Below are 15,179 nucleotides of genomic sequence, written 5' to 3'. Positions count from 1 at the left end.
TTAAGTGATTTACCCAGAGTCACATAACTAGTATGAAAACGTTGGATAGATCTGAACTCAGATTCAGCACTCACATACATTTCTATAGGAAAAGCTCAAGACTTTCAAGTTTAGCACAAACTGTGCATACAGTGGACACTTAATAAATGTTGAATATAGATCATTACAAAGCTCCCCAAGGAGACATAACTGCTTTGTCTTAGCTCTGCATAGTGCTGCAAGCAGTGCTAACTTGGTGGCCGGAGGATTCGGGTCCAAACTGTGTCTATTTGTGGCTAGACAATCATGGCCTATCTCTTACCCTCTCTGTCATCAGTTTCCTTGCTGTAAAATAAGCCAAATAAGAGCAAAGGAAAGGAAATGCATTTTCTTTCTTCCTTTCATTGGAGAGGGAGGAGATTCCAATGGTGTGGAATGCTGGAATGTGGAATTAGAATCTGGAATGCAAGACCATGCTCTGATCGAGGATCGTAAAACTTTTTTCTTTTTCTTCTTTTTCTCTTTCTTGCTTATTTTTTTTATTACAAGGGATGGTGTTGATTAGGATCGAATGATATATTTGAAGAGGAAACTGATATAAAAATAAAAGGGATATTTTTTTAAGGACAGGTTGTGCTAGATCTCCAAATCCACTATCTGTGGTCTATCATCTTTGGGGAAATGGCCAAATTCTGAGGTGTCGGATTACTGTCTGCACTTACCCACTGCTGTCTTAACATAAGTTGATTGGGAGCCTTAGGTATTTAGCTTGTCCTTCCAGGTGCTACCAGAACTAAAAGAATTCCCAGTGTGTATTCTCAGCCATGGTAGCCCTCTAGCCAGTGATGCAGCCTCATTAACACTGGGCAGTTATTTCAGGCCCTGGGAGTTCGGCCAAGCTGATAAAGAAAGCCCCAGTAAGAGCGTCCATCCAGCACCTGATGGCAACAATTTCAATAACCCAGAGAATCACATGGTTCTGGTACCGTGTCTATCTGTGGCCTGATTTCCTTTTAGTGGCATCAAATTTTCCATCAGACCTTGGGTCAAGTTATATTAATAGTCAGATCATTTGCCTCCAAAAGGTCTTTCTGGCCTCCCCGTCTTTCCCATCCCCTGACCAAAGCCCCCAGCATTTCTCACGGTATCAAGGTTATTCTAAAGGAATTAATAATAATGAGTCAGCATTCGGCATGTACTATCCTCATGAAATATGTACTTTTATTATCCCCATTTTATATGTGAGGAAACTGAGGTTGACAGGTTAAGTGAAGTTCCCAGGGTCACCCAGCTTCCTGAGGCAGGATGGGGAGTCAGCTCTTCCTAACTTTAAATTTAATACTCTATGCAGTGGATTACCTGGGAAAGGGGGAGGAGGGTGCAGTCCCTGCCCCTTCCCATTCTGAGGTGTCAGAGAGCTTCAGGGGGGGGCTGGTACTGAGAGAAGCCCCTTACCTGGTCTCCCACATCATCAATGGGTGCGATGGGAGGGAATCATACCACAGTCACCTGGTTCCTCTTCCTGAGAAAGGAGCTGAACCGAGTCCTCTGTAATCTTCTTGCTGGTCTCCTCAGTGACCGCACTGGGTAACTGGGTCGCCCTGATCCCGACCGACCCTCGTCCTTCTTCCCGAGCATCCTCTCCTTCCTGGATTTCTCCTCCTCTACAACAAACACCCCGAGGCTGCTGGCCACCTTCCTCACCGTGACGGGTCCATGTCCTTTGCCGCCTGTGTGACCCAGATGGCGATGATGACTCTCCACAGAATGGCAGAATGTCTGCTCCTGCCATCATGGCTAATGACCGGCCCTCTGCTCCACCACGCCATCATGTCCCCTCCGTGGAGCTCGTGGCCGTCACCTGTGCTGCAGGTGCAGCCACACAGACAGGAAACGTCCTCAGGCTGCCCTACTGCGGCCCCAACATCCTAGACCACTGCTTCTGCCGCGTCCCCCCGGTGCTCCAGCTCTATCCTCTTCCTATCTTCTGCTGGGATCGCCCTCGCCGCCATTTCCACCATCTTGTCTCCTACACCTACATCCTGGTCACCATCTGCGGGACGCACTCCCTGGAGGCCGGCGGAAGGCTGTCTCCTGTGCTTCCCACCTCGCCGCTATCATGGTACCATCATCTTCATGTACCTGGGCCAAGCCTCCGACTGGAACAAGATTGTCTCTGTGTTCTACACCACTGTGAACCCTACGCTCAGGCCTCTCATCTACAGCCTGAGAAATAAGGCGGGGAAGAAGCTCCAGGGAAAGCCTCAAGAGGAAAGCTAGCTTTCTCCTTTGCCGAGAAATGTCCCTTCCCGTTCTGTGACTATGTCATGGGGCTAAATTTGAGCCTTGGTTAATCTACCTCCCACCAGCATGATCTTGGACGAATCAGTGTCCCTTTTAAAGTCTCAGTTTCTTCTTCAGTAAAGTGAAGGAATAGAACTAAATTTCTTCCAATTCCAAGACTTTATAATTCTATGATTTTGTTTTTCAACAGGCCAATCCCAGATGCCAGGGTAATAAGAATGACAAAACAGGAAGCCTTCTGATTTCTCAGCAGCTACAGATAGAGTACCAAAACCTGGATCAAACCCAACTGCAGACATTTACTAGCTGTGTGATCCTGGGCAAATCAAATCACCCCATTTGCCTCAGTTTCCTCATCTGTCAAATGGGCTAGAGAAGGAATTGGCAAAAACCACTCCAGTATTTTTGCCAAAAAAACGCCAAAGAGGTTATAGAAATTTGAGTATGACCGAACAACGGTAACAAGAAGTTATTAACAACTAAAAGAGTTGGAGTAAATTAATATGCTTCTCTATACATCATCTTGCCAATTGCCCTTTTTGTTTTCCAGAGAGAAAGTCATTTTAGTTGTCCAGGATCACACATAATTGGACCATAAGTGGACCCCCGGTATAACACAACACACTGCCTCAATGGTATCAAGCCTTCCTTCTTTATTGTGGCCTGACTGCCAGGCAAGGCCAATTGTAGACACCATATAGTTCTCAACCATGGCCCTTCCCTCAGTCTTAGCTACAAATAAAGTTCACTTTGCTATGAGCATCAAGGAAAGCCTGGAAGAGGACAAAAAGAAAAGGAAGATCCCAAAAGGGCAAGTACAACTAGGCAGGGGAAACAATGCAATAATAAGGTAATATCTGGAGGCTTAAAGATGAATATCTATTTATGAACCACCTTTCTTTGTTTTTTTTTAAGCACCACCGGACAGATTGCTGTTCCTCTGGCATTTCTCCCTGAGTTATTCCAGCTTCTTGGCCCAGCTAAGCAGGTCCAGGAACCAAAATATCATTGCCCTAATTTTCCACATACTGGGATCCATAACCTACTTTCATATATTCAAGTAGTGAGCTTCGAATCAGGAAAGATCTGGCTTGAAATCCCTCTTCTGACAATTATGAAATGTGTAATCATGGCCAAGTCACTTAAATTCTAAGAAAGTTATTTTCCTTGTCTGTCATATGAGATTTTAAGGTATTAAGTTTTGCCTTTGCTTGTCTCCTTCATAAATGAGGATCAAAGAAATGGATCTGTAGGAAAATATTTCAAAAATTGACACACTGAGAAGCTGCAGTGCATACATGATCAGACAGAGTCCAGAAGGCCTTGGTTTAAATACTACCTTTGACACACTAGCTGTGTGACTGCTGTCATTCAATCATGATCCCTCTTGTTTTTAGCAGAGATACTGGAGTAGTTTGCCATTGCCTTCTCCACTTTATTTTACAGATGAGAAAACTGAGGCAAACAGGTTCTTGTCCAGAACCACATAGCTAGTGTCTGAATCCTTCTGACTTCAAGACCCACACTCTATCCACCAAGAGGCCCATCAGCTGTGAAATTATGGACAAATAAATTATTTAACTTCTAAGTTCTCTCAGGCATTTCTCAAAGACTAAATGTTTTAGACAGCTGCAAACCTGAAGGGCTGAAGTTTTCACAAGAGTATTTCTCCACTCTGACATAAGTAGAGCTTCAGATCAGCTTCCACTCCCTCCTCCAAGTCATTCTTTTTAATTGGACCTCTTCCTCTTCCTTCTTAGTGTTTTGGATTAGACAATCTCTCAGGACCTTTATAGCTTTGAACCCTATGAATAGCTTGAATTATAGATTTATACCATGCCTTACGTACAATTGTTGTTCAGTCATTCAGCTGTGTCCCATGCTTCATGATTCTGTGACTATAACACACCACTCCAATGTAATATCTTTTTAGCATTTTAATATGATCCATGGAGTTTTCTTGGCAAAGACACTGGAGAGGGTTGCCATTTCCTTCTCCAGTAGATCACTGTTTATCAGAACTGTCCACTATGATTTGTCCATCTTGGGTAACCCTGTATGATATAGTTCATACTGTCATGAAGCTTTGCACTCTTCCACCACAAAGGTAGTGATCCAGGAGGGAGCCTTACATATAATAGGTTTTAAACTTACATATAATAGGTTTTTTTTTAACCTTACTAATCAATCTATAATTCAGTTCTCTTGTTACAAGAGGAAAAAACCATTAAAAAAAATAAGTTTCTCCTTTGCCTGTGCAATCCATTATTAATAAGTATTATTAATAATAATAATGAATCGATTATACCTCTAAGAAAGTAAAAGTGAATAAAAATAAAAGACAAAAACTAATAAAGAATAAAGGCCCAAGAGGTACCAAAATACTGAGTAACCCACTGATAGAAAAGAACTCAAAACAATTAGGAGATGGCTAGAAAAATTTGTTTTCCTGAATTTAATGGAATAATGTTGTGCTGTCAGAAAATATACATCAAAAAAATTTAGAAACCACGGGAAGATTTGTGTGAAGTGATGCGGATTGAAATCAGCAGAATCAAGATACTACAACAAATACATATGAAAAGTTTATTCAAAAAAAAAAGCTAAAAGCTGAACAATTGGAAAGTCAGCAAAAACCCAGAGAGCAAATAATAAAACATTCCTGACTCTCTCATAGATGAGAAACAGAAAACTACTAGAATTAAATGTTGGATACATTGTGAAATTATTTTGCTTTATTGTTTTGCTTTTATCAAAAAAAAGAAATCAGTCTGGCCAGAGGGCATTGCCATGACTTATAAAAAGATAAAAAAAATTTTTTTAATTATATTATTTTTTTAAAAAGGTCTCTGATACCAACACTGATTTCCCTGAGTGTATATATATATATATATATATATATATATATATATATATATATATATATATATATATATATATGCATCCCCATAGGTATTACGAATGGTTCAATTTATTAGCCACCTACTATTTCTGATTACCATATAGAGTAAGAAGCTACTTCATCCTACCTTTCAAGAGCTTCCATTTTAAAGGAGACAATTTGAGGAAAGATGACTTAATCTTCATTCTTGACTTTAGAAGATGGAAGGTGATACAGACCTCCTCCTCTTGCCAGATTGAGGCAGATGATAAGCGAACAATGAGATGTTACTTGCTTAATTGTACTTCTTTGTTCCACAGGAGGATTCTAAGGGGGTTGAGCTCTCACTAGAGAGTGAATGCAATATTTTTTTAAAGCATCAATAACATTTAAAAAGAATTGTTCTCTCTCAAGTTCATATTTCAGTTCTATATACACGCGTCTCCTGCCTCTTGGATGATCTAGGCCAGTGGCGTGGGTGGGTGTGAAAGAAGAGCGACTAGGGAAATCAAGAAATGACAAACAAGGGTGACAATAATACCATCTTAACTTGAAAACTGCTTGAGAAGAAATGGCTTGAACAGATGTAGGCATGTGCAAATGACATGTAAATGTTACCCATATGTTGGTCCAAATTCTGTGTTCTTGTTTTCTCCATTCCAACTTAGCCATGGAGGAAATTATCCTCTAAACCATGGAACTGAAGGGTCGATTACTCTGATGTCACTGCCCTTGAAGAGACCCCAGTCATTTCTTTAACCCAAAGAATTGCTAGGGGGCCTCAGAATTTGTGTAGATGAAAAAGTATTGGATTTGGAGTAAGAACAGGACTCAAATCCTGGGTCAGCTATATGATATCTATATGCAAGCCTTTGTGTTTCAGTTTCTATAACTGTAAAATGAGAAGAAAGAGAGAAGGAATAAAATGATTGGGAGGAAGGTACTGAAAAAGAGAGAAGTAGAAAAAGAAAGGGAAGAGAAGAAAGGAGAGAGTGGAAAGAGGAGGAGGAAGAATTAAGAAAATGGAGGCCTTCATAGTTTGCTAGTCATCAATTCTTGAAAAGATCAAACCTAGATTTGTTATCCGGGAGATCCATTCAAAGCTAGAGTAAGGTGGTGAACAGAGAAGAAGTATAGTTTTAAAAAAATTTTAAGCCTAAGACTAGCCAGCAGTATCTGTTATCTAAGGAGCTTGGTGACTGCAATAAAAAAAACTTCCACTGAAAATGAAAATCTATTCTAGCCAAGACTCAGAAAGCATCAAAAAAGCCAACGTGGAAAATTGGGGGGAGGGGGTTATTTATTTTTTCTCAGAAGACACTTCTGTGAGCTCATATCTGAGCACTGTTTCTTTTCCAAGGGATCTACAAAAACCTTTGAAGCTCTAAATTAAGATCACAGCAGAGCCCATTCTTATGATGTGGATGACCTAACACTATAGCCAAGGGCTCTCTCCTCAAGCTAGAAACAGAGAGAATCTTCATAATTGTGTCCAAAGAGACTGTGCCTGAGAGTAGGGAACAGGGATACATATCCCACAGAGCATCATATGACAGAAACCGCAGTCAACAGAGACCAAACCTGATAGAGAGAGCATGTCCAACAGAGCAGCATCCAGGGGAAAATAAAAAGCTGCATCAGGCAGAGACAATGTCATCCCCAGAAGATTTCAGCAGATCTACAGCAATCAGAAATGTCCCTCTATGCATGCTCTGGCCACACTTGTTTTCTGGTTGCTTGCCCTCCAAATCCTATGTAAATTCACTCTTCTCACGGAGACCAAAATATGTGGGGGAGAGTGGATCCCGGGTTTATGGGGAAATGTTTTACCACGATTTATCTTATTATGCTATTTTGTTGGTTGATCTTGCTGGATTGTTTTTGTTTTCTTTTTTTAATTTTTGTTACAAGGAAAGATTAAATGGCGAGGCAAGAGTAATCTATATGGTATAAAAGCAAAAGACATGAATTTAAAATTTTTCAATTTAGGGTTGAAATGGAGTTTAGACCACAGGATTTTGATCCCAGGAGGGAATCTTAAAGAATATGTAGCCCAATTTTTCCATTATTGCAAATGAGGGAAGTGCCAGATTAAAAAAAAAAAAAAAAAAAAAAAAAAAAAAAAAAAGATTACCTGCCTAAAATCAAGAGATACAAGGAGATCATGGAATCTAATTTCTCATTTTTCAGAGCAGGAAATGGAGGCCACACTACTACCAACACCAGTTAAAAGAGGAAGACAAAGCCTGAGAGAAAAGGAGAAAACAAAGACAGAAAGAATAGAAGATGGGTTATGGGCCAAAACTCTGAAACAAGGATTCTTACAAGGTGTGAAGTAAGTGGAATTGATGAGACAATGGTTATCTAGTTTAGCATGGTGATTAATAATTCTTTAAGTTCAGTATAATTGATTTAATCTTACAACAAATAATGGTTTACTAGTGATATAATGATTGGTTTATATTCAGTGTAGAGTTTATAAGCTGGGACTCAGAGCCAGAGACAGACTCAGAAGGGCCAGACACAGACTTGGAAGGGACCCAGAGACACATTCATTCCATCGTTCACCTTTGTGGTGGCTGGAGGCTGAAGCACAAGTCCTCGGACTCAGAGAGATTCATTCCATCTTCATCAGCCTCTTGGTGGCTGGCCTGTCCTCCTGTTCCCCCACTGAGACCAAGGCCAATCTGAAAGGTTCTCGAGAAAGCTAGCTGGACCCCATGCAAGGAAACTAGACTGTGAAGGAGACAATAAAGGATTTGGATTTTAACACCTGGCTATTCTTGTGGTTATTAATCTGCTGAAAGGGAAACTGCTCCAAGACCTCCAGAAAAACATATAAAAACATTACAGACATGGATATAGAAAGAGAAACAATCAGACAGAAAGTAACACCACATAGCCCACAAAAGAAGGACTCATTGGTCTCACTAAAGAAAAGACTCATTTACTTGGACCTAATATTAAAAATAAAGGAATTCCTTTTCAGAATGAAGAAAGAAGAGTTGATCGCAAAGTCATTTCACAAAGACTGATTTTCAATTTTAAAAAAGATAGTTGGAAATTTCCCCCAAAATAAAAATTATTGAACGAAAGAATCTCATTCAAATGTAATGGGAAAGAAAAACATTCAATATTTTTTTCTTTCTTAATGAATGAATACATAAAGCAAAAGTTAATAAAGGAGAAAAAATCGACCCATCTATTTCATATTCCCAGACTGGTTTGGTAACAAAAATGCTAATAACAGTGATCACCTTTGCTCCTTCTTCTCCTGTCTTTTTGAAGCTTCTTCTGAGCCTCAAAGCAGTTCAAAGAACTTAGAAAAGTGGAGATAGGGAAACAGAATCAGAGGTGATGACATTCAGAAAGATAATACACACAAAAAAAATAAAAATAAAATAAGATTGAGAGTGTTGCCCCTGCCAAAAAGACTCAGAATAAGATGTATATAAAGGTAGCACACCGCCTGAACCCTATGGGAAATGAGAGGTGAATTAGATATAGACACTCAAACTAAATGACTGTAAGAACTGGAAATTTCTGATTGAGAAGGACTATAGGACACAGCTTTAGAGCTAGAAGACATCAACCTCCTCATTTTACAAATAAAGGATCTGACGCTCAGAATTATTCAGTTAGTAAGTATATGATTCAGGGTTTGAACCCAAGCTATCTGGCTCTCCATTTATTACTGGAAGTTATGACGTCTTAACAAATCCCTAGTTTGTCTTTTCTACATCAGCAGACAGGGCTATAGGCTTGACTGAAATTGTCTAACGTAGCCCTGAAGCATGCTTGCTCAGTTTATTTCCTCCTAAAAATACTTGTAACATTCCCCGAAGGATCACAGACAAGCAAGACAGCTTTGAAAGTTACGTAAGTAAAATAAGGAAGGAGAAATTTGAAGAAGTACTTAGCTGACTTAGTTTAAGTAAAAATATGTAGATATAGAATATTTTGATTTTCAAGTGTTGTAAATAGGGCGATGATTTTCCAACTTTCCATTTCATTAAGTTAATTTTGCCCAGTTAATTTTTAACAATGTGTTTATGGCAAGAGGAAGGCATATTTTTTGTTTTTGTTTTTTAAAGGGAAGCTTTTTTCAATAAATGTTTTTTCATAACCTGAAAAAAAGAAAAGAAAGTTACATATGCAATTGATTATGTGTTTTAAAAGAAAAACAAACTGTACTTACTAGAGATCCACAGATTCATGGACAATCTTCTTTGTTCTATTCTATTTATGGAAATGCTAGTTTTAATTGATGTTTATTAAAATAAGAATTTTTTTTAATTCCCCAGAGGATGTGGATGATGTAGACTACAGGGACAAAGATGGGAGTACAGAGGAAAAAGAAGAAAGACAAAGAAGAAAAGGAGGAGGGGAAAGGAAAGCAGGTGGATGACAAGAAGGAGGAAAAGCAAACATTTAAATCTCAATAGGATCAGGTTCTAGGATGCAAGAGAATTCCTGGATCACACCACAGAGCTGTAGCCCTCCAGCCAAAAAGCACCAATGCACATGAGCAGAATGTTAAGGAACAAACTCAGATTTTGACCTTTACTCTTACTGTGAGGCATGTACATTTTAGGTATCAAAAGAAGATGGAGGAGGAGTTCTGGCAGCTCCAGGTTCTTTCCCTTTTTGGAGGGCAGGTCTTCAGACTTAAACTGATGCTATAACTCTAGAGAGATATAACAGTCTATAATGCAAAGAAGAATGGACTCAGAGTTGAGAGAAATCTGAGTTTGAGTCTCTTTTAAGTTTTTACTGGTTACCTAAATAGGAACAAACCTCTAATCTTTTGTTTTCTCATCTCTAAAATCTAAAATCAGGGTTTAGAATACAGCTCCTCTGGGTCTCTTCCTAGCTCTATGAAATTATGAAACAAGCAGAAAAGTAATAGAGCTCTTTAAGGTTGGTAAAAGGTTTTGAAGACTATCTCACTGATCCTTCGCTTTTGAGATAGATGGAATTATTCCCATTTTACAGATAAACAAACGGAAGATGTGACATATTTCCTGACTTGCCCAGGGGCAGTATCTGAATCACAATCCAAATCCTAGTTTTCCAGATTCCAAGGCTAATCCTCATTCCAAGGCTAATCCTTTTAGCACTCTTCTCTTAACTACGACTGCCAAGAATGCTGGGCTGGCCAAAGGAGAAGTCCTAGATTATGCATGAGCTCAATTTCCAGGGCCTTTCACATTCTTCTCATGTAATGACCTCATTCTGTGTTCCATGACTCAGTAGATGAGTGTTAGGATGGGAACTGAAGACAACCAGATGAGAATAAGAAATAAACCAAAACTGGTATTCTTAGGTTTCTCTAGGAAGGAAATTAATTCTAGAAAGAATTCATTTCTTTAAATCTCCAAAGTTCAAATCTGAACCACATAAGCCTAGAGATGAAATATTATATAAACAATACAGATAGAAAATACTGAGGAAAAGAAACCCTAACAATTTCCTTTCTAGTTTCAGCTTCTGCCAATTCCCTGTGTTGTATACCGTATTGGCTCTCTTCCTTAATTCCTCTGTGCTTCGTCTTTATCATACAATGTCAAGTCAATAAGCATTTACTAAGTACTTACTATATCTCAGGCACTGTGCTAAAAATGGGGATACAAAGAAAGGTAAAAATAGTATCTGGTTTCAAAGCGTTCGTATTCTAATGGGGGAGTCAAGCAAACAATTGTGAACAAGATATAGACATAGACACAAAATATAGACATGATAGGAAGTCATGATTTGGAATCAGGAAGAACTGAGTTAAATTTTTATCTCAGATACTTCCTAGCTATGTGACTTTAACTCCATCTACCTCCGTTTCTTCATCTATAGGATGACCTGGAAAAGGAAATGGCAAACCATTCCATTATCCTTGCCAAGAAAACCCCAACTGGGGCCACAAAGACACATGATTGAAAAAATGACTCAACAAGTAGAAGCAAAAGAACATTGTACAAGCAACAAGATTATGTGATAATTAATTCTGATGGACTTAGCTTTTTTCAACAATGAAGTGATTCAGGCCAATTCCAATAGACTATTGATAAAAAGAGCCATCTATAGCCAGAAAGAGGAATATAGGAAGTGGATTGGAACACAACAGAGTATTTTATCTTTTTATTACTGTTTGCTTGTTTTTTGTTTTCTTTCTTATTTTTTTTTCCTTTTTGAGCTCCCATTTCTTGTGCAGCATGATAAATGTGGAATTATGTATAGAAGAATTGTGCATATTTAACTTATATTGGATTACTTGCTATCTAGAAGAGGATGTGGGGGAAGGGAGGGAGAAAAGTTTGGAATACAAGGTTTTGTAAGGATAAATGTTGAAAATTATCTGCATATATTTTGAAAATCACAAGTCATTATTTTAAAAAAAGAAAAAAGAAAAGACTCAGCAACAGAAAAAAAAAAAAGTTATAAGAAAACTAGAAAAGTAAAAGGGAGTTAAGATATGGAAGGTTTCAAAAGCCAAACAGGATTTTATGGTTTACTGAATGAGGATGACTTGGTCATACCTGACTACAAAGAGATCAGTTTGATAAATGAATAGAAAATGGATTATAATGGAAAGAGAACTGAAGCACGGAGATCAACCAGCAGGCTAGAGCAATAGCCCAAGAATGAGATGATACACCAAGAATGGCAGCAGAGTCAGAAGAAGGAAGGGGGTATGCACCAGAGAAGTCTTGAAGGTAAAAACAACAGCATTTGGCAATTGATTTGGATATGGGGAGATGAGAGACAGTAAGGAATTGAGGACAACACTGAGGTTTTGAATTTGGATGTCTTGGAGGATGGTGGTACTCTTGATAACAGAAGTTAGAAAAAGATGAGGAATGATAATGTCAGTTTTGGGCATGATGAGTTTAAGGTGTCTATGAGATCCATTTCTACATGTCCAATGAGTAATTGGAGATGGGACATTAAAGGCCCGGAGAGAGATTAAGGCTGGATAAATCTGAGAATCATTGGAATAGAGATGATAAATGAATCCATGAGAGTTGATGAGATCACCAAGATCAAGAATTTCTTTGTGAATGAACATACATGTCTCAAGACTAGCTGGGGATAAGAGCTCAAGACTAGTACTCTCCACCAAAGCTGTGAACAAATTCTGGAGCCAATTTCAGGGAAAAAATGAAGCATTATGGTAGAGAGGAAAGCCCCAGGATCTAATCTTGGTTTGATCTGACAGCTGTGTGGTCTTGGACAAGTCACTTATTTTATTCCCTCAGCTTTAGGGTCATCCTAGATAGAATTGACTTTGATTTCCAAGGTTCCTTCTCAATCTAGAATCTAGTGGCAATCATGTAGATCTTGAATTGAGAATCTAGAGCTAGTAATGACATCTGGGGGGGCATGAAATGGCATGGTCACCTGGCAGAAGCCTTGATTGACACAACTAGTACTCCCTAGCTGAAGGGAGAATGTATGTACCAGGTGAAAATGAGGGGAGGTTAACAAGCACATCATCAACTACTCATTCAATGTTAACAAACCCCTAAGCTCTTCCTTATGCCCATTGGCATTTCCCAAGCTCTGGAAGACAGCATCACTGCTGAGGGAAAAAAAACCAACAACAAGGCAATGTGCTGACATAAATAAGAGGCCCACCTGCTTAACAAGGTCCCAAGTGCCTCTTAATCAAATTGGCGTCCCCAGAGTTCTCAGTTTCTTGGAGGACTCGACCCAAGCCTTCCTGCTCTCTGCTACACCCTTTGAAAGCTCTCCACCATTGCTGATGGGCCTGCCAATGAGAAGGAATTCCTCTAGCTCTAAGCTCCCAACTGCCCTAGCTCAGTAGGGGAAGGACAGAGGGTGCAAATAAATGACTCGGGGCTAATCTTCAGCAAGGATTCCATGTGAACAATGGGGGCAGGCCTGATAGTAGAGAAAGATATTCTCCTCATCTTCATTCCATACCCCTCAGAGGACCACATGCCATTGTAGGGGCAGTAGAATCTGGACTCGAATAGAAAGAGCTTCCTCAGTGAAAGAGCTCAGGCCATGTGCACCTGCTCCCTCTGAGGTTCCCTGCTGATAAGACTGCTGGCTACCTGCAGTCCAGGCAGGGATCATGCTCCCTTAAGAACCTCAATCCATCAAGGGAAAGCTGGACCCCACCTTCCCAAAACAAATGGCCAAGAGCCATTGAGTCAAGCTGTCCCAATCTCTCTGGAAGCCCCTACATAGTCTAGACCCCCAAGGAAACAATGTGTGATGGGCCTACCCTCTCTAGGATCTGGAGTCTCTGAAGTCATGGTAGTTCCTATAAGAATGAAAATGGAGTAATAAAGTCTGGGCAGGATGACAATGGAGCCTACAGTTTGGATACAACATTTCCAAACACCTCTGCCAGAGCTCTCTATTCCTCAGTCAAAGCTTTTGTTGGAAGAGGGACTGGAGATTAGCTGCAGAGAAGTGGATGACACAGCACGGGACACCTGGAAGCCTCCCGACCTAAGGATGATGAGGTGGATAAGCTTTCCCATTGGTAAAGCACCAGGCTAAAGAATTTTGTCTGTCGCAGTAAGTGATTATCTCTAAGTTTCTAAGTAGAAAGAGGCAGAGACAGAGACAGAGAGAGACCGAGAAAGACTTTAGGGGAAGGGAGGAGGAAAGGGAACATGAATTTTTTAAATACTATGTGCTAGACATGGGTTAGAAGATATGTAAATATTATCTTATTTGTACCACATAACTTTGCGATTTCCAAATCCCATGTTATAGTTACAGTTAAGCAAATTTGCCCATAAATCCATGGCTAGTAAATCTCTGAAAATGGATTTGAATTTATACCCAGTGGGACAACCTGTCTGCCTTTTCCTCCTTGAGAACACAACAAAAAACCCCATCAGGGTCGTTGCCTAAGAATGTACTGGATGCTGGAGTGAGTTAAAGGATTCCCCCTCCACTCCACCAGAGTCAGATCTCTATCACCTGCCTGCTTATTCCCTAGCACACAGTCAGCACCTAATGGTGCTGGTGATAACAGTCAGATTAAGCCTTAGAATATGGACTAGTGGAAAAAACGCTGAGTTTGGAGACAGAGGAACTGGATTCAAATCCGTTTGTGACTTTTAGTCACTTCTTCCACTGAGACAGAGTTTTTCCTTCTATCTGACGAGGGTATAGGACAAGATGGTTTTTAAAACCCTTCAATGGAAAGAATTCTGGATTTGGAGTGAGAGGACTCGTGCTAGAATCTTCACTCTTTCACTGTCTGACCTTGGGCATCCCCAGACCTCAGCTTCCTCCTTTATAAAAGAAGGGACTCTATGTCTCTGATCCCTTAGGCAGGGACTTAACTTGGATCACGCTGTTCCTTCTACCTGAAATGCCCCCTCACACCCATCCAAGGGCCATATCAACATGATTGCCCAGGCTAGACCACGTCTGCAATCCTGTGTTCCAATCTGTTGCCATCCTTAGGAAGGACATTGACAAACCGATTGGACTGGACCTGAGGTCCTGTTCCTATGCAATCACCGAGCTTCTAGGAGGTTGTATTCTACTTTTGGAGCAATGAACCTGGACACACACCTCTTTGTAAATGTCTCTAACATTTTAAAAGTAAAGTGTGTATATTTTAAACCAAGATGCAATTTAAAAGAGAGAGAGAGAGAGAGAGAGAGAGAGAGAGAGAGAGAGAGAGAGATCATTTTGTCAGGGTTAAATAGGAAACTCTTCCCAGAGTAGACTTGAAGATAGATGTGAAGGATAGAAGGGTGACCATTGATGATACTTTACAGTCTGAAGAATTCAGGATTTTGCAGTTGAATTCAAACATTTAACTGCCTATTCCTTATGAGGCACCATGCTAACACTATGTGTTCAAAAAATCTCTACCCTCAGAAAGCTTCTGTCCTCCTCTAGATACATGTACACAAATACAAATAGTATAGAGTAATTTTACAAAAGGGAAAACCTAACAACTGGGGGAGATGAAGAAGGGACTTGTGTAGAAAGTAGACCTGAAGGTGCCTTATAGGAACTTAAA

General features: G+C 39.9%; 1 pseudogene; it reads left to right on the top strand.

Moving 5' to 3' along the window:
* Positions 1–1,462: 1,462 nt before the first annotated feature.
* On the top strand, positions 1,463–2,259 carry LOC127541604 (olfactory receptor 5P3-like; annotated as a pseudogene).
* The last annotated feature ends 12,920 nt before the right edge of the window (positions 2,260–15,179 follow it).

Source organism: Antechinus flavipes, chromosome 6 (genome assembly GCF_016432865.1).
Source record: "Antechinus flavipes isolate AdamAnt ecotype Samford, QLD, Australia chromosome 6, AdamAnt_v2, whole genome shotgun sequence".
In the NCBI taxonomy this organism is placed as follows: domain Eukaryota; kingdom Metazoa; phylum Chordata; class Mammalia; order Dasyuromorphia; family Dasyuridae; genus Antechinus; species Antechinus flavipes.
The sequence above is the reverse complement of the archived record's forward strand: the minus strand, read 5'-3'. Positions and strand labels throughout refer to the sequence as shown.